This window comes from Physeter macrocephalus, chromosome 16 (genome assembly GCF_002837175.3).
Source record: "Physeter macrocephalus isolate SW-GA chromosome 16, ASM283717v5, whole genome shotgun sequence".
NCBI lineage: Eukaryota > Metazoa > Chordata > Mammalia > Artiodactyla > Physeteridae > Physeter > Physeter macrocephalus.
In genome coordinates, this window is record NC_041229.1 from 6,889,609 (window position 1) to 6,909,763 (window position 20,155).

The following is a 20,155-nucleotide window of genomic DNA, read 5'->3' on the forward strand; positions in this document are numbered from 1 at the left end:
CACTGTTGTGGCCTCTCCCGTTGCGGAGCACAGGCTCCGGACGCGCAGGCTCAGCGGCCACGGCTCACGGGCCCAGCCGCTCCGCGGGATGTGGGATCCTCCCGGACCGGGGCACGAACCCGTGTCCCTTGCGTCGGCAGGCGGACTCTCAACCACTGCGCCACCAGGGAAGCCCTCTCTTGGATTCTTAATTTGACTTCACCACTTTCTACCTGTGTGATCTTGGGTAACTAATTAGCTTCTCTGTGCCTCAACTTCTTTATGTGTAAATTTAGGCTAAAAATAGTGCCTACATCAGACGGACGTGTGAGGATTAAATAAGAAAGTCCTCGCATAAGGTTTGGCATATAGTAAGTAGTTGATAAGCATTAGCTAATTGTTGTCATTTTATTATTGTTGTGATTGTTATTTTTCAAGATCATCAGTGTGGAAAAGAAGAAAAGAAGTTTTGCTCTCAAAGGCCCATTAACTTTTAAAAGTGAAAGACCCAACTAGAGATCTAGTCAATGGCAGTGAACGTATGGCCCTCCTAAACTGGGAAAAGTCTAGAACCTACCATATTCAGAGCAGAAGTTACAAATATTTCAACTGGCATGTCAAATATTAACAGCCCATGTTTGAATATGTCCATTCAGTTCTAGAAAAGATGTCACCACCATATCAAGGGATTCAAATCATTGTGTGAATGCTTCCTCTATGCTGAGATTTCTCTCATATTATAGGATTCTCTATTCTTAATCATTTTCTTTAATATCTTAATAATGTGATAGAAAAATCAAATTAGGCTGGTAGAAATTTCCCATCAAACTGTATTAACTTGGTCTAGTAGAGGCTTCAGTTTTCTTTCTAATGAGAATGCTAACAGCCAGCTTGGTCTGCACAGTGCATGGACCAGACAAGCTCCTTCTTTTTTTGGAGGATGTGTCAGAGTCACCTTGAACTCATTCCCCTTTGTTGACATTTACAGCCAATCAGTTTCCAATGTTTGTCAATTCTGCCTCTGTATCAACTTATTCTCTGTTCCCTATACCAACTGCATAAAACCCTCACTAACCCTTGTCTAGACTATCAGAGCCTCCAACAAAGGCTCCTACCTGGTCTGTTAACACTCTAATTAATCTTCCACATTCTTGCTATATTAATCTATCAAAGGCGTATTTATGGCTATATCATTTCCCTGTTCAAAAGTCTTCTATGATACCCCATCACCTACCAAAGACAAGCGCTAGGGGACATGCTTTTTATCATGTAAAGCACCCCATGTGCTGGTCCTAAATTACTTTTCCAACCTTATCTCACACTCTTCTCTTCACTGTCTTCGGTAGCCAAAATGGATTTTTAAGCTATGCTGAATATTTTCACTTTGCATACTTGGGCAATATTTCCAAATGCACTCTCTACCTTCTTCACCCTGCTCTGTACATCGGGAGGCCTGACCAAAGGGGTCTTTCTTGCTCTCTGGCTTCTAGCTGGTTTAGCCATTGGAAAGCACAAACAAGAGATCAGAGAGTTGGAAGAAAGTATTAAGGTCCCCACACTTTTGCAGAAAATCTCTTTGTTAAACTCTCTTCAGCTACACAGTTTGAAGTAATTTGCACTCATCTGTTTTCTGCTGGGACCCTGGCTGATGAAGTAACAACTACAGGAGTGACACCAAGAAACCAACCCTCCAGTGTAATTCAGGGGATGGATTTAAAGAGCATGTGGATAACCTTGAAAGAGGGAAACAGGACACTGGTTACCTGGCTTTCAATACAAATGAACTTACTTACAAACAGAAACAGACTCACAGACTTAGAGAATGAACTTACGGTTACCGGGGGGAAGGGTTGGGGGAAGGGAGAGTTAGGGAGTTTGGAACTGAGGGGTACACACTGCTATATTTTAAATGGATAACCAACAGGGACCTACTGTATAACACAGGGAACTCTGCTCAACATTATGTAACAACTTAAATGGGAAAAAATTTGAAAAAGAATAGATACATGTATATGTATAACTGAATCCCTTTGCTGTACACCTGAAACTATCACAACATTGTTAATCACCTATACTCCAATATAAAATAAAAAGTTAAAAAAACAGAGTACTCAAATTAATAACACTGGCAACATGGGACAGGTAGAAATCTGGAAGCTCTGACACTAAAATGACAATAGCAATTCTTAAGCTGTGAGGTTAGATGACACTATTGCTGCCAGACATAGTGAGAGTACACAGGGAGAAGGGCAATTCCCAGTTTAGTACTTGGGTGGAAAATCAGAAAGATGCCATGACAGCTTTAAAGGAGGCTCTCATCCCTGTAGTTGCAGGGCAGGTATGGCTGAGCAGTAAAAGCTAAATATCAAAATTTTCCAGATATCTTATGTCAAGGTAAGGCCACCGGTGGGAAAGGAGTGGAATACCACGACATGAGAGGGGACATTTAGGCAGATGAGTCAGAAGAGTCTGAGAACTCTGAATCTGCTAATCCCTCCGAAACTCCAGCATCCATGGAGGCAGAGACCCCTTGTTCCCAGCCTTATCTGATAGAATCTGCCTTCCGCTGCATAAAAACTTTTAGTAATATACATGAGGCAATTACTTTACAAGGCAATACTGATTCTCCTAAGGAACCAACCCCTCTAACCACCAGCCACCCTGCATTGCCTCCAGGACCATAGCAAGAATTAGATCCCAGACAGAGAAAGCCTGATCCTGGAAGGCTCAACCGATGCACGGAAAGAGTTGAGGACTTCACCTGTTTGTATTACAGACCGTATTTTAAAAAGGATGAAAGCAGATTCGATGGCTGTTAGATCAAGGTTGCCGTTGGTAACGCCACCCATCTACAGAAGTTACAGCTCCTGTCAGGCAACCCTCTCCCTATAGCTCCCCTCTCTGGATCTCAGTAATCCCTCCCCGCTCTCAGCCTTTCAGGCTCAGGGGTAGTAAGGGCTCTCCATTGTTATGAGCCCCAAGGTACTGCATTATAACCCTTGTTAACATTACACAATGTTGAACTTTCCTTAATTATCCTGTCTGAGTAGGCTGATTCCTGCCAGGACCCTGGCCGACACACTCCCTGGTTTCATGTTTTCTTGTCATGATGCTTTTTATTTGTGCCATGCCCTCTGCTCTTAATTCCTTCCTACTCATCCTTCAAAGCCCACATTTAAAATCAGCTTTGAAATGAAGCTTCCCTATTCCTGGACGTGATATTGATTTATCCCTTCTTAAGCCATACTGCCCTTCCCACATACTTCTTTAACATTTCTTAGCAATTTCTTCTTTGCATTGTTGCTAGTTCTAAACATGATGTATTTCCTTTCTCCATCTATCAGCATCCTGTGGGCAAGATTCATGTTTAATTCTTTGTTCATTCTTCACTGGCCTTATCAAGCTGCTGAAAAATAATAATAACCACCTTTAATTTAATTATTTCTGTGTTTCAGGTACCATTCTATGCTCCTGTATATATTAACTCATTCAGTAGTCCAACAAAGTTTTGAAGTCACCATTATTACAATGTCTACTTTACAGAGAAAGAATTGAGGTCCAAGTAACTTGCTCAAGGTCACGCAGCTACCAAAATGGCAGAACAGGCTTCGAGCCCAGCATTCTGGCTCCAAAGCATATACTGTTTTTTTTTTGTTTTGTTTTGTTTTTTATTTATTTTTGACTGTGTTGGGTCTTCGTTTCTGTGCGAGGGCTTTCTCTGGTTGCGGCAAACGGGGGCCACTCTTCATCGCGGTGCGCGGGCCTCTCACTATCGCGGCCTCTTTTGTTGCAGAGCACAGGCTCCAGACGCGCAGGCTCAGTAGTTGTGGCGCACGGGCCTAGTTGCTCCGCGGCATGTGGGATCTTCCAGACCAGGGCTCGAATCCGTGTCCCCTGCATCGGCAGGCGGACTCTCAACCACTGCGCCACCAGGGAAGCCCCTTCATATTTTTAAGTAAATAAATTGATTTTTCTTCAGTTAGAAATCTGCAGTTTTTTTCCATTTCCAATGGCATCATGCTTAGCTCATCAAATTTTTTCAGCTCTTCCCTTTCCCTGACACTTGGCACCTCTATTGCTATAACATAAACACAGAGTAAATGAGTTGTAGTTGCAATTTATAAAGTCCACATGAAGAGCAAGAGACTCCCAGAAACAGAGATTTTAAGCAATAACATGTGAATATATCTCATTCTTATAAATGGCATTTTTCGAATCTTATATTTACCAAATTAGTAAAGAGCTATATTTTATTGCCTTTTTACCTTAAGTAATAAAGATAAATTTTTGAGTGAGTGCATCCACTGTTACTACATGACCCCACAGCCCCTCTATGTGATCAAACTCTGAATACATAACTCGCTAAAATTCTTAAGGGCAGCTTGTCCGACTTGAGCAGAGTGCGTGAGGATGCAGGAAGCGCATGGAACCCAGCTATCCTGAAAGCGGGGAAACACTCTTATGGTCTGTAGATAAGTAGATAGAACAGCAAAAGGCATCTAAGGTACAAGGAACAAAAGAGCCTGGAGGCTAGAAATTACGGCAAAAAATCAAGAAACAAGAGGTAGTCAGGAGAGATAATCCAAGTTCTCATTGGGTATTATGCCCTTGTACATTGCATTCTTGTCTTTTAAGTCATAAGAATAAATACTCCCTTACCAAAAGATTTCAGCTGCGTCCATGGTCCGTTCAAGTACATCCTGTGAACCTACTATACATCTGACAATATATGAAGGAAAGCATAATGCTGAACCTTAGGAAAAGCAGTATGACATGTTTGCTGAGTACAGGTTTCAAAGTCAGTCTCGTCAAGGTCAAGTCTGGACTGTTCCATTTATTAACAATGTGACTTTAGCTAATTTCCTCTTGGCCTATTTCCTCATTGGTAAAGTGGGGATAAAATATATATCCTACCTCATAGGAATATTTGAAGCATAAGATAAGAGACTATATATGAAATTCTTAGCAGTGTCTGATAAATAAGTACTCAATAAAGGTTACCTTTTATTTCCTGAAAGAGTTTGTGAAGAATAGTATTATTTTGTTGAGCCAAATCACCAGTGAAACTATCTGGGTCTGGAATTTTCTTTGTGGGATAATAAGTTTAATTTTTTTAACAGCTATAGGGCTATTAAGATTTTCCATTTCATCTTGTATCAACATTGGTAATTGCATCTTCCAAAATATTTGTTTCCTTCAACTAAGTTTTTGAATTTAATGACATTTAGTTGTTCATAATACTCCTTATTTTTCTTTATATATATGACATATTTATATATAATATATTATATATGTGTATGTATGAATATATATGATCTATGGTGATAATCACTCATATTCCTGATATTAACTTGTTTTTTTTTTTTCTCTTTTCTTCTTGATGAGTCTAGCTAGGAGTTTATCAATTTTGTTGCTTTTTTTCTTTTGGCTTTGTTAGTTTTCTCTATCTGTGGGTTTTCTATTTCACTGATTTCTGCTCTTATCTATTCATTTTTTCCTTCTACTCATTTGGGGTTTCCTTTACTCTTCTTTTTCTATCTTCCTAAGATACAAACTTAGGCGATTAATACTATCCCTTTCTCTTTTTCTAGTAGAGTCATTTTAATGTTAGAAATTTCCTTCTCCACACTGCTTTAGAAACAAATTCCAATATATTGTATTTTTATTATCATTTAGTTATATTTTCTAATGTTCTTTGTGATTTGTTCTTTGACCCATGGATTATTTAGTAATTAGTTGTTTAATTAACAAATATTAAAATTTTCTTGATATATTATTTTTATGGATTTATAATTTAATTCCATTCAGTCAGAGAACATGTTCTGTATGATTTCAATCTTTTTAAATTATCAGGTTTTGATTTATGGCCCAGTGTATGGCCTATCTTGGGGAAAACATAATGTGCATTTAAAGAGAATGTTATCTGTAGTTGTTGGGTATAGTAGTCTATGAATAGTAATTAGAGCAAGGTGGTTGATTGTGTTGTTCAGCTATACTATATCCTTAGTAATTTTTTTTGGTCAAATAGTTATATAGATAACTGAGAGAAGAATGTTAAATTATCATCTGATATTGTGGAGTTTTCTAAATCTCCTTTAAATTATGTCAATATTGTAGTCATACATTTTAAAGCTTTATGTTTAGATTCATAAAACCTTTATAATGGTTATACATTATGGTTTGTGTGAGTGACCCTTTTATCATTATGATTTCATTATGTTGTTTTATCTGTAATAATTCTCTGTTTTGAGATCTACTACACCTGATGTTAATATTGCTATTCCAGCCCTCTTATGCTTATTCTTTGTATGTTACATCATTATCCATCCATTTTCTTTCAACTCCATCTCTGGCAAATAGCCTATAATTGTACTTTGCTTTTTATCCATTCTGTCAATCTTTGCCTTTTAATTGGCGTACTTATAGTCCATGTATATTTAAAGTATATATTAATACATTGGATTTAAGTCTGCAATATTATCATATTTCTTCCTGTTCATACTTCTGTTTCTTGTTTCTCACTTTCTCCTACTAGACTTTCTTATTATTTCTGTTTTAGAGTCAATTTTAATTTGTCTACTGGTTCTTCAAGCTATATCACTTTTCATTTTTTAGTAGTTGCTAGGGATAACAATATCTATCTTTAATTTTTCACAGTATACTTAGAGTTAATATTGGACCACATCACATAAAATATTATAAGAATCTTGCAACTATATTGACATATTTACAACCTGCTGATACTTTTTTGCTTTTATTGTCACATATATTACATCTACATATGTTATGAATCCCACAATATAATGTTATAATTTTTGCTTACATAGTGATGTTTATTTTTTAAATTTAGATTTAAAAATTACACTTTTATGTTTACCCATGTATTTAGTATTTCCTGCACCCTTCAATTCCTCCTAAAAATCCAAGTTTCCATCTGATGTGACTTTTTTAGCCTGAAGAACTTCAATTAGTATTTTTTTGTCATGCAGATCTGCTGGGGATAAATTCTTTTAGTTTTTATTTATTTGAAAATAATCCTTATTTCATCTTTGTTTTAGGAGGATATTTTTACTGAGTATAGAATTCTGGGTTAGCATGTTTTGCCTTAGCCGTTTAAAGATGTCATTCCTCTGTATTCTAGCCTCCATTGTTTCTTACAAGTTTGTAGACACCTTATCAATGTTGTAAGTATTGTGCCATTTGTATCGGGTTGCTTTCAAGATTCTCTCTTAATCTTTGGTTTTCAATAGTCTTTGAAGTCTATCGGTGTGATTTTCTTGGTCTTTATCCTCAGAGTTTTCAGAGCTTCTTGAATCTGTAATTTATGTTTTTACCAAACTTGGAATTTTTTTCAGTCTTTGTTTATTCAAGTAATTTTTCTGCCACATTCCCACTCTCCTTCTGAGACTTCATTACATGTATATTAGAATTTTGCTACAGTTTCTGAGGCTTTTAAAAAAAATAGTTTTCTTTGTTCCTCAAATTTGATAATTTCTACTTACACGTTTTTAACTCTTTATTTTGCTTTTTTTTAAATCACTGCCAATATACTGTTAAGTTCACTGAGTGAATTTTTTTATTGTAAAGTTTTATTTTACTATATACTTTAATTCTGGAATTTTCATTTTATTCTTCACTATAATCTCGGTTTCTCTGCTTCAATTTCCTACTTGCTCATTCATTACTGTCTTGTTTTCTTTCACAGTCTTGAAAATAAACATAAAAGCTTCTTTGAACTCTTTCTCTGCTAAATCCAGCATCTGAGTCAATCTCTATAGATTGCCCTTTCTCTTGAATATAGGTTGCTACAATTTTGTGTTTATTCCTATGCTTAGTAAATTTGTTTTTATTTTTATTTGGTTCCAGATTTACTGAGATATAATTGACATATAACATTGTGTAAGCTTAAAGTGTACAAAACATTGAATTGATGAGCACACATATTGCAAAATGATTACCACCCTGGCATCAGCTAACATTTCCATCCTGTCACATAATTATCATTTCCTTTAGTGGTGAGAACATTTAAGATTTACTCTCTCAGCAACTTTCAAATATATAATACAGTATTGTTAACTATCAACAGAGGGCCTGAGCTGGCTGCTCATACAGTTCCTGAGCTTGGAGGATGGGGTGGTGAGCAGATCAGGATGCAGATGAATGGTGTCAGCAAATGTGAATACTTGTGGAGTAAAAGCTGGTGAGATTTGCAGGGAGTTCATAGGAGCTGTGCTGGCCATTGGTTTTTTTTTGAAATCTGCTGGGTTTCTCTGCAGAGCAGGTCACGGGGAACCACAATTGCTCCCACTGTGTGATTACTACTGGTGGCCCATGCTTTTCTTCCTTGTCCCCAGCTGTATCTATACATCTCAGCTTTGCCAGTCTGGGTGGGATGAAAGCAAAGCAGGATCTTTATGCAGTGACCTGAAAAGCTATGGAAACTCTTCTTTTCTTGGCAAGGGGAACCCTTTCTAGCTAGGAAGTCCCTCTTGGCACTGAGCAATGCTGGCTTCGGGGGGAGGGATAATGCAAGCAAAACAAAGCTGTCTTTCTTCTCTCCTTGTGTGGTTATTCCTAGGCTTTATGTCCCACTCTGTTACTAAGTTTCTTAAGTGGATTCCAGAACTCCCCAAGAGTTGCTTTTGCTCATTGATATTTGTAGGGGGATGGAGGCTGGGGTCCCCTGTGTCACCATTTTTGTCTGCATCTAGTAAATTTGAATTGTCTTTTAAACACTGTATAAGGTTTGTTGCAGAAACTCTGGACCCAGTTATATCCCTTTAAAGAGTCTTAATTTTTTTGTTCTGGTTTCAGTGGCCAATTAACCTAAATAGACACACAGACTCAAAGCTGAATCTATTTTTTGGTGGGAAGAGGCTGAAACCTCTGTCCATGCTTTGTGTTTTAGCTGAGATGCTTGGAGTCTACCCCGTGCATGCATATTTCAGGGGTTAGTCACAGATTTGGGTAGTTTGTTTACTTACAGAATGTGGGGTTCTCCCTCTCTGGAGCTCTCCTTCAAGAATTCCTCTCCTCCTCACTTTCCAACTGCTGTGAATGCCCTAAACTCTGGCTTGTTGTTCTTCAAGCCTGTATGATTATGGTCTTCCATCTAAGTTTTTCCCACTTTGCCTAGTATGTACTGGGGTCTTTGCTCAGGAGACAAACAAACAAACATAAAACCAGTCACTTGAGAAAGGATTGAATAACACTGCAGAAATTAAATTGACAAACCTATCAACTAATTAGCTATAAGGGTGTAAGAGAGAAATCAAAGATACACCCAGAGTATTTCTCTTCTCTGGAAAGCTTTCCTCTCCTGCACACATCAAAAGCCAATCCATCTTTCGAGGCACAGTTGAAGTTTCTTTTCCCAGTCCAACGTTTCTCATTTCCACCAAACACCAAGCAGGCACTGCCTTGGGTTGTGTGGGGCCTTGTGGAGTATACACTTTGTACTACCCAAGTTGATTTCAAGCTCTATGAAATTAAAAACATGCTTTATGCATTGTTGTATAGTCATGGGGACAACCATAGAGTAGGTGCTTCATAAATACTTTGTGATTAAATGCTTGTCCCACTAATCTCATCTCACAGTGTCTCTGATAATAGAGAAATAGCTCCTAAGCATCTCAAATCCTCACCAAGCTTTCTTAATACTTGCTGAACCTCCACTCAGAAGAAACTGCTACCCCAGTTATCAAGTTTGCTGATCCGTTTATAATATCAGGTTTTGCCAAAGTTGTCCACTTTAAAGGGACAGAAGAAATACTGCATTGAGGAGGGGGAGCTATTCTTTTTGAGTAGCTAAAGACCTGAAGAAATATACTGGTAAATATGTCCCTATAGAATGGCTCTAGCTTATCTTCGATCAGAAAGATGGGAAGGAAAGAAAAACATTGTCTGTGGCCATAGGGCGCTCCTTTTGGCCTTTACCTCTTGATATCGGTGCAAAGAAAATCCTGCGAAGCTCTTAAAAATGTTGATGCACTAGACTGCCGGCAAAATAAATGTTAATACGCAGCTGTTCACACCCAAGGCTTCTTAGTACAAATAACAAAATGCAAAATTTTAATAAATGGAGGCTCGGTACTTCTGGAAAGTTCCCAGAAGGTGGCAAATTGAAACAGCTCAAAACCCCAAAACAATAGTAACAGAAAGGAAAGCCAAGTTGTTTTGGATCCCAGAGCCCCAAAGAGCTCCCAGCACAGAGAGGCCAAAGAAGAGGGCAGCTGGAATCCCCTGGGAAGAAAGCCCAGGACTAGCTGACAATTTGATGGAGTCTGTTTTAAAGCTACACACACACACACACACACACACACACACACACACACACACACACACACACACACACACACACACTTTACCCCCTCATGCAATGAACAGGAAAAGGTAAGTCTTAAGACACAGAGAAGTCTCCAACCTTTATTCACTGTATCTCTTCAGAACTACCACTGCTATAGTCAGCAGTTATGTAGCCTGCAAGCCTCTGCCCACTGTTCTGAGAGTCCTGTACCTCGATGTTATATGTAGGCAAGTTCTTCAATATAAAATGACATTGTTCCTGCACTGGTTGTGTGTGTGTGTGTGTGTGTGTGTGTGTGTGAGTGCACCCACTTGTGTGAACACAGGCAGGCATGGCCTATGCAGAACTATTCTACCCAAGAATACCCCTCCGAACATCAGAATTATGAAGATACAATGTATTATGCCCATTTTACAGGTAGAGAAAATTGCCTACAGAGTCTTACCCAAAGGTCTTCCCATAGGCCAATCCTGAGGACTCTGTCTCCTACTTACGCACCTGTAAATGGGTTCTTATAGGCTGATGAGTAGGCTTCCCGTGAGAAACACTCAGTAACATCTTGAGAAAAAAGTAACAGATTTTCAAGGAGCAGCCATTGTAGAACCAACATAAAACGAATCAGGTCTTACACTCCCCCCAACCCCACCTCCATAGAAAACCCAACCCGAACTCTAAAATATTGCACATTCCCCAAAGAGCCATTTAACACTAAGGGCCAGAAATCCTCCAAATAGGAAAGATTACCATAAAAGTCCCTGGTGTTACATCTAAAGATGCAGATGAGACCTCATATATAACATCGCGTCTGGCTTCACTGATGGTAGCCAGATTCCTGCTCGCTGCATGCCAGCCTGGTGAGGACCAACAGCACTGCTGCAGGCTGTGCCCCCCTTCTTTGTTCTAACTTCGGGGAAGATGAAGAAACCCAGCGGGTACTTTCAATCGTTCAACCTCCTCACCTCCAAACTTAAGAAAAAGAACTGGGGGTAAGAAGATTAACATGCCAACTTTTTCCTCCTACCTCTTTTAGCTTTTCAGATGGAAAGAAAGGAAAAAGGTGAGATGTTTTGGCTGATATCCAAGCCAGGAAAAGTAAGATCGGAGGCCCTGCTAGGAGAAGTGAAGACTCCCTTATATCCAGAGGTGAATAATAAGACATTTCTGCTTGCCAATAGAATCTGAGGCAAATATTTATTTGCTGAGAAGCTATCCACTGGAGGATCAGGGAGAGAGGAGGAAATAAGGGGGGGAGGAAGGAGGGAGGACTTCTTTGCTTTCTTTGAAGCAGAAGCTGTCAGTGGGGCTGATGCAGCAAAGCAGGCTGGGAGAGAGCTCAAACCAGGCTCCTGGATGATTTTTGGTGACCATATGCCCACTCAGAGTGAGTGCTCGGTGACTGGCCCTCTACCTGGAATCTTCCTCTGGGTCATTTAGCAAGGGAACGGAAAGTGTTAGGGCTGTAGAATGACTTTCCCAGGGAAAAATACTCCAGGGAACTTGTCTGAGGTCCATAAAATCTGACGCTGATCAGTAGATTATTTTCAGCAATGTGGCCACAAACCACACCTTGCTAAATTTAAAGGAATTTGAGTTCTAATGATGGAAAATTAAATAAATTTAGTCCAAGGGTTGTAAATTAATGGGCCCGAGCTAAAAGTGGAGCTGGCTCCAGGAACATTATCTCTCTGTATGTACGTGGCATGCATCTTCCAATCTTCCAGTTTAACCTAGTCCCTGCCATTCCCTATCTTGATGTATATTACTCATCCACTAGGCATTGTGGGCATCTGAGCCTGTCATTGGCTGTGGTTTTACTCCAATTCCTTTCTCTTGAATTAATGAGGACAACGAGACCCAGAGAATTAGGGGCAGATGTGCCTCTTCTTTAGGACATCTTCTGTCATGATATGTTCCTTCATCTCTGGTAAATAAATATCTGTACTATTTCTTTTGACCCCAAGGTTGTTAGTTCTGAACTAAGAATTGAGTCAGTTTCTGCCTGGAAATTCTGACAGCACCATTCCCTCCCATGCATTGGCTTTGGGATAGCATTGTACCTTTGTAGACCGAGCCCTTGGTAAATGTCCAGGACCTGAATGAAAGTTTCCATCTGTGTCCTTCTGACCTTTACCAAATTCATCAAGTTTCACCAGGTTGTAAGAAAGGTAATAGCACCTTTTCTCTCTTCTGTTCTCACAATTCATCACCTGATCCTCACTTTAAGTCTATTACCTTTGAAAGGATCATGAAGAATTGTTTTCCTTTTTATTAAATCTCAGTTGAAGCAAATACTCCTATTCAAGTTTTTTAACTGGCTACATCTCTAGTATCACCTGTTAAACACCCACTTGGCTAATAAGTTACTGACAAATTGTGGAGAGCTCAGTTTATTGTTGTTGTTAATTAGACAGTCTTTACTTTGTGTAATGGAAATACCTACAGTTTTCCTTCCTATGTAGGGGAAAAACCCAATTCCCTGTGCGTGTCTCCTTTACCTTCATGGAGAACACTTCACTTCTGATGCGTCACTTCACTTCTGGTCATCAAATGTGTGAAGGATTTTCCCCACGTCAAGCCATGCTTTGTGACACCAGCTCAGTGTCATAACATTCAACCCAGTTCTGACACTATCTACCAAGAGATCATGTCAGATCCTACAAGTGAAGGGCTTAGTGTCCCATAAGACTGCCCCCACCATGCCCAACACCAACACATACACTTCAGATGTCACAAGTCATATCACATATCACATATCACAAGTCAAGGTTATTACCCGTGCTTCTGATCAACCAGCTATAGAGCAGAGGTTCCTATAGAGCAGAGGTTTCTTTGTGTTCAATTAACTTGCTAGAGCGGCACACAGAACTCAGGGAAACACTTACGCTTACCCGTTTAGTATAAAAGAATAGATAAAGGATACAAAAGAATGCCCTGAAGGAAGAGGTACACAGGACAATGTATGTGGATGCAGCATGGAGTTCCCAAGCCCTCTCCGGATGCACCACTCTCCCAGCACCTCCACGTGTCACCAGCCCCAAAGCTCTCTGAACCCTGTACTTTGGGGATTTTTATGGTGCCTTCATCGTGTCAGCATGATGGATCATTAACTCCTCGTTTAGCCCTTCTCCCTTCTCAAAAGAATGGGGAGCAGGGATGAAAATCCCAAGCTTCTAATCATGGGTTAGTCTTGCCGGTGGCCAGCCCTCATCCAGGAACCCACCCAGAGTCACCTCATGAGAACAAAGTATGCTCCTATCACCCAGGAAATTACAAATTTTCCTGTGTCAGGAGCCAGGGTCAAAGAACAAATATTTTTTAAAAAGATGCTCCTAGTACTCTTATCACCCAGGAAATTATAGCGATTTCACGAGCCCTGTGTCAGGAAGCAGGGGCAGAGACCAATATTTACTTTCTACTATCTCATGCCTTGGCACCATTTACTACTCAAAATTGAAAGGTCCTTGGACCAAAAGTTACAGATATGGCCTTCCTTAAAGGCCATAACACGTGTGTCCATCAGACTTAAGGGCTGCACTCTTAAGGCAGCTTTCAGAGAAAGGCAGGAAATTTGTCCGAGTTTCTGATCTCATGGTATCCCTTTTATGTGTGCCTCCATTATTTGATCAAAAAACAAATGATATCTTTGTTGCACAAATAAATGAATAATTGAATGAGTGAATGGATAAGCCCATAAATGAATTCATGAATGAATAAACAAAACAGCAAAGTGGGGTAGACTATAATTAATCAGCTGAATTGTTCAAACTATCAATTCTATACTTTTATAGTTTAGAGAAGAAAGATGCTGGGCATTGCTTAAAGTAGTCCAAGAGTTTTACTGCAGTAAGAACATTTAGACTTCAGTATAAAGTATAAACATTTAGACTTCAGTATAAACATTCTCTCCTTACTTCACTCTGTATGACACCCTGAGAAAACCATAATTCAAAAAGAGACATGTACCCCAATGTTCATGGCAGCACTATTTACAATAGCCAGGTCATGGAAGCAACCTAAGTGTCCATCGACAGATGAATGGATAAAGAAGATGTGGCACATATATACCATGGAATATTACTCACACACAAAAAGGAATGACATTGAGTTATCTGTAGTGAGGTGGATGGACCTAGTGTCAGAGAATTTTTGAATCTAGCTGTGCAGGTGTTCCAATAGCCACCTTGCAACTCTGTTTTTAAGGTACTCACTTCTTTTTGTTTCCTAATGCAGATGCCCATCTATGAGGGATAATGCACCTTTTAAAGAAAAATTTTGCCTGACACTATATTCTCAGAGAACAGTCAATAAATACACATTGCTCTAAAACACATATAAATGGCAGAAAAATGATTATCTATCAAGCAGGTTTGGCACCAAGAAGAAAGGTTTGCCTTATCCCTAATGGTCAATAGCTTGGAGTCATTCAAAGATCTGAAAACTTAACCTCAAAATTATGATCTTCTCCAAGGAAAAATGATTGTTTAACCAAAAGACAGATGGTAAGGAGCAGAGAAAACTGATACGCCTGGGCTACAAGCGTTTCTGAGACTGAGGGAGAGAGTTGAGCAGGGGAGGTGATCAGCCATTTGACACATCGGAAAAGAAAGTTAAAGTAATCAAGGTCATCTGGTCCACTAATTGCTGTTGGCGGGTCCTCTCCACCACCCACCAACTCCAGAAAGGCCACTGTGTACCCAGAGCCTTCGAGCTGGCCTGGGTGAGCTCTGTGGTCCCTTCGCAAAGACTGACAGCATGACAGACAGATGGCTCGCGTATTGACAGCCCTGCCACCTCACTGGTCATCCCTCAGCATGTTCAGAAAGGATGAAAAAATGTCTCTGAGAGGAAACAAAGGAAGGAAAAGAGGAAGGAACACGCCTTCCTAAAGAAAGGGTCATAGAATTTGCTTTGCTGTGAGCCCTGCCCTTCCTTCCCTGAAATGCCAGTTAGATTTGGGCTCTCCTGCTCGTCTGCCCTTGAGTAGGGCTGTCTTACAGTCTGCAGACCAGTACGGGCTGCTCAGCACCCAACCAGTCATCCTGTGGGTGGCTCTAGCCTTGACCACATCCGTCCTTCTCCAGGCTGTCCCAGTCATACCCCAGAAGCATGGACTTCACTATGAACTTATGGCCCATATGACTGAGCTGTGTTCTCCAAGCCTGTGGCTCCTAACTCATTACCCTGAGCAAGGAACCCTCAAGATCCCAAGAGGCAATCTGTCCCTGATTTGATCAGTTACCCCCAGTTTCTGAAAGACTGCAAATGGACAAGGCATTCAAATATTTCTTGAGTGAATCAAAGAAAGAAAGGATGGATGGATGGATGGATGAAAATTCCTGGGACATTCAACAGTAAACCACTCCAGGAATCTTGAACTCACCACTTCACAATAAAACCAGAGCTGGATGGAATATCCCTCTTCTGAACCCTCACTTTCTCCATAATTTATATGGCAGTTGCCACTCTGATTTATTATAGTTAGTTATTTTTAACTTAGTAATGAGCTCTTTAGAGCAGAATCTGTGCTTGCTTCACCTTCATATCACTCATCCAACACATATTTATTGAATACTAAAAGTTCTGAGAGTTTTAGAGAATAAAAGCATAAATGAGGCCCAAGCTGCTTTCTCTAGCACAGATGTTGGTTGGGAAAGGATGTGTCACCAGATTCAAAGGTGTGGGGAGTGGGTAGAAGTGGATGAGAAGTAGATAGTCATTATAAGAGCTCATGTTTATTGGGTGCTTGCTGTGTAATAGATACCTTACTAAATGCTTTACAAGCATTATCTCCATCCTTACAAGGCCCCCATGAAATCAGTATCATTATTCCTACTTTACAGATGAAGAAACCAACTCAGGCTTAGAATGGTTAAGTAACTAGCAAAGTAAAAGAGGCAGATTAGGGGGAAGGAGGTAAATTAGGAGTTTGGGATTAACAGATACACACTACTATATATAAAATAGATAAACAACAAAGACCTACTATATAGCACAAGGAACTATATTCAATTTTTTAAAAGGGCCAGGAAGACATTACTGACTCAAGAACCAATTTATTCCCTCTTTATCCTTCTCTCCCTCTCTCTGTCTCTCTGTCTCTCTGTCTCTGTCTCTGTCTCTCTCTCTCTCTCTCTCTCACACACACACTCTCTGTCTCTCTGTCTCTGTCTCTGTCTCTCTCTCTCTCTCACACACACACACACACACACACACACACACACACTTCTGGTTGAATTTATCTTTTAGTAATAATAGCCTCTATATTACTTAGAAACCAGTCTCACATGTGAAACTATTTTAGTGAATGAACTGGACGGGATAAAGTGTAATCAAAAGAGTAAACTTATTCTTTCTTCCAGAGTCCCTACAGAATCACTCTGGATTAGACTTCTCTCTGCCTGGGATAAAATTTCAGGAAAGTCTTAAAGCTGTCCAAGTTCCTTTTAATCGTAAAAGCAGTCTCAGTTCAGTAATTGAGTCCAGAAACATCCAGTACACTCTAACCATTGGAATGCCAAACTTTATTCACGTTGAGGATTCTCCTTAAGCCCAAGCCTGAGCCCCCGGGGGCTTGCAGCCCGAGGTGACGCAGCGCGTGTGCACGGCTTCCTCTCTGCTGCCCACCCTGATCTCTTCCTGTGCCCCTCCCCCTGCCCAGGGCCAGAGGGAATTAGAAGGAAACTACCCCATTTTCATGGAAGGCACAGTTGTAATCTGGAGACGGGCACACTCTGGATAGCAGAGATACAATCGTTAGCCTTTTTACTGTATTTTGTTTGCTGTCTTTTGTGTTTAAAAGCCCCCTGCGGAGACCTCTCACTGCCTCTCCCTTGATATGAGCAAAATCTTTCCTCCTGAGACCACCTAGGGCTTCCCTTCCAGAAACCCAGCCATCCAGCTCTCTTTGTGGAGGTTTTGCCCTTTTCAAGCAAAATCTCCTTCAAACATCTCCAGGCCAACTCCCCCCGTGGGATCCACCTGTGGCCCCCGGGACACATCTCCCTTTGTGTTAGAAGAGACACGTCACTCCCAAAAGTTTCTTTGTGTTGGCACCAGGCAACCAGTGCCAGCCTCAGCTTTAGTCTTCCTAAGGTGGAAATTAAATACCAGTCCTTAGGTTTCCCAAGCTCTTACGGGCTCCTGACAGGTGTTCTGGGTAGCCGCCTAGAAGCTTCCCTCACTCTGCCTTGAAGAACAAGAAATGCCTTAGTATTCCAAAAACTCGGGCTTCCCTGGTGGCGCGGTGGTTGAGAGTCCGCCTGCCGATGCAGGGGACACGGGTTCGTGCCCCGGTCCGGGAGGATCCCACGTGCCGCGGAGCGGCTGGGCCCGTGAGCCGTGGCCGCTGAGCCTGCGCTCCGCAACGGGAGAGGCCACAGCAGTGAGAGGCCCGCGTACCGCAAAAAAAAAAAAAAAAAAAAAGGTTCTCAGTATTCCAAAAACTCCTTCCCAGCCTCTCCAGTAACTAGTCCTGTTGGGTGGAGGAGGGTGGTCCCTACCAAAGAAGAAGCCGTTTCAGAAACTTCCCAGCAGCTCCTGCATAGGTGGGCCAGCGCTCTTTTCTGGAAGCAGAGCTGCTTGGCCCTTGTGCTATTATTGTTCTGCTTCCCTCTGCTTCTCCTTTTGAGGAGGAAGACTTAGAGTTTGGGCTCTACTTTCTTTCATCTCCTTTTTTTCTATTTCAATATATATTTTATCAACAGGTAATAACAGCAATGACAAGAAGGTCAGGTGTTCTGTCTGCGTGCCTGCAATTCTGTTCGGTGTGATTTTGCCTTTGCCCCCTCCACCCCACCCCACCCCCAAACAATGAGTTTTAGAACTTTCTCTTTCCTTCAGAGGCCGGAACAAGCTGCAATTTGTCCCGGATACTGAATTTGACTTCCGGGAAAGAATATAAACCTTCAGCCTCTGATTCTCTCCCACTCCTTTCTATCAGTGCCTGTGTCAGCAGGGTGCTGTTATGAGAGACTTTGTTACATCTTATCCAACTGTTGGCAAGTTCTGAATCTTAAAGAGAACTGTTTTGTAGTACAAAGATTAGAGTGCTTCATCGAATACTAAAAAAGGAAAGGGAAAAAACGAAGTCATCAAGAAAAGTTTTTAAAAACCCTCTCTGAATATGCTTATTTGAAGAGCCTGTATTATGCACTTGGAATTTACCTTAATTATTAACATTGAAAGAACATGTTCCTTCTAAGCATAGAAACTTCAAAGGGTAAATAGTGATTGGGCTTCACGTACCTTTTCCTTAAAGTGCTGTCATAATAGCAGTTGCAGCCACGCAACTATTTGGAGGTTTGGTGGTGGTGGTGGTTTGTTTTGTTTTACTCAGTAATTGCAAAGTGCTTTATAAGGGAAGAGTAATCAATACAGCTTCTACCCAGCTGGAGCAAACTGGGACGCAAAATATGACTCGGTCCAGGGTCGTTCTGGCGGTCCTCAGAGAATGTCCTGCTCTTCATGCTCATCAAAGACTGAGGAGCTGGCTTCCATGGGGAGAGTAAAAGAAGGCATCTATGTGTGGCAGCTTGCTAAATGATGAATATCTGAGACATGCCAAGGATCTCAATGCCAATGCCAGGAGGAGATGGATTGATTAGTGAGACTCAAAGGGAGGAGGAGGCAAAGAGCTGGTGGAAACTGCAAAGAATCCAGCCAGATACTTATATACAACCTTGGATGCCCTATAAATAGCTTGGAGACCCCAAAGCAATCTTCATCATTGGTTCAGTTGAAACCAAACTCTAGGAACCCCAGCCCTCCTTCCCCAGAGACAAGAGAATAACCTGCTAGTTATTTGCTAGTTTCACCTCTTCCCATCTGCAGTACTGGGTGGCTGCAGTTAGACTTTCTGGTGCGAAACAATGGCTCAGAAGTCAGGGAAGCAGTCTCAGGTAACACTGACCTCTTGAAAAAGGGCATCATCATTTTCTAAGTTATGGGGTAATTATTTTCCCATGTAGCTCATATTTGGCCAGGTTTCTTTGCATTCCTTAGACAGCCATTTTCACCTGGAGTGCCCTTCACCTTGTTACCCATAGCTGAAAAGTTTCTTTACAACTGTAGTCTCATGACCTTGTCTCTGCCAATTAGATTCCACCCGGATCTCCAAGAATAACCTACATAGGAGGATGTAACATTTATGCTCATAAATTCCTGCAGGTTGCCATGAGACCTGTCACTAGACATCCTGGAAATCACCTGCTTGGTTCGGTTGGGAGATACACACATACACACACACACACACACACACACACACACACACACACACACACACACACACAGAGAACATACTCAACATTGGTGCTTTTCCGTGATTGGACTATTGATGGATTTTCTGAAGGTGACAGAAGAATGGAGAAGAAACACGAGGTTTAGATGACACTGAGCGTTTGCTCACTAATTGATTCATTCAATAAAAATTTATCGAGTTTGTAAACTCAAAACACTCATTTGTACAGCTTCGTCCCTCAATGAACTTGATTCTATGCAGAGTTCAGCAAAACAATTACCTGATGAGATCAAGCTTCGTTGATTGACAATCTCAGCTAAGCAAACTCTGTACCCTCTTTTCTTGAATATTTTGCCTTGATTTTAGATAAATGCAGAATCTGAGGCCCAGTTCTCCTTCCAAGATCACACATTCAGCCTGATTTCAGGGCTCTCATTCTTAATAATTCCCATGTAACTGGTGTCATCATTACTGCTCTCATTGTCATCAAGAAAAATTTATGGCGGGACCGCTGGGGATCTAATACTGCACCAAAAGCCTTAAGGATTTTATATTGCAGAGAATGTGCAGTCCGTGCTGTCTAGAAGCTTCAAGAGGTAGGTGTTAAATAGATTAGCTAATTAATGGCAGAGGGT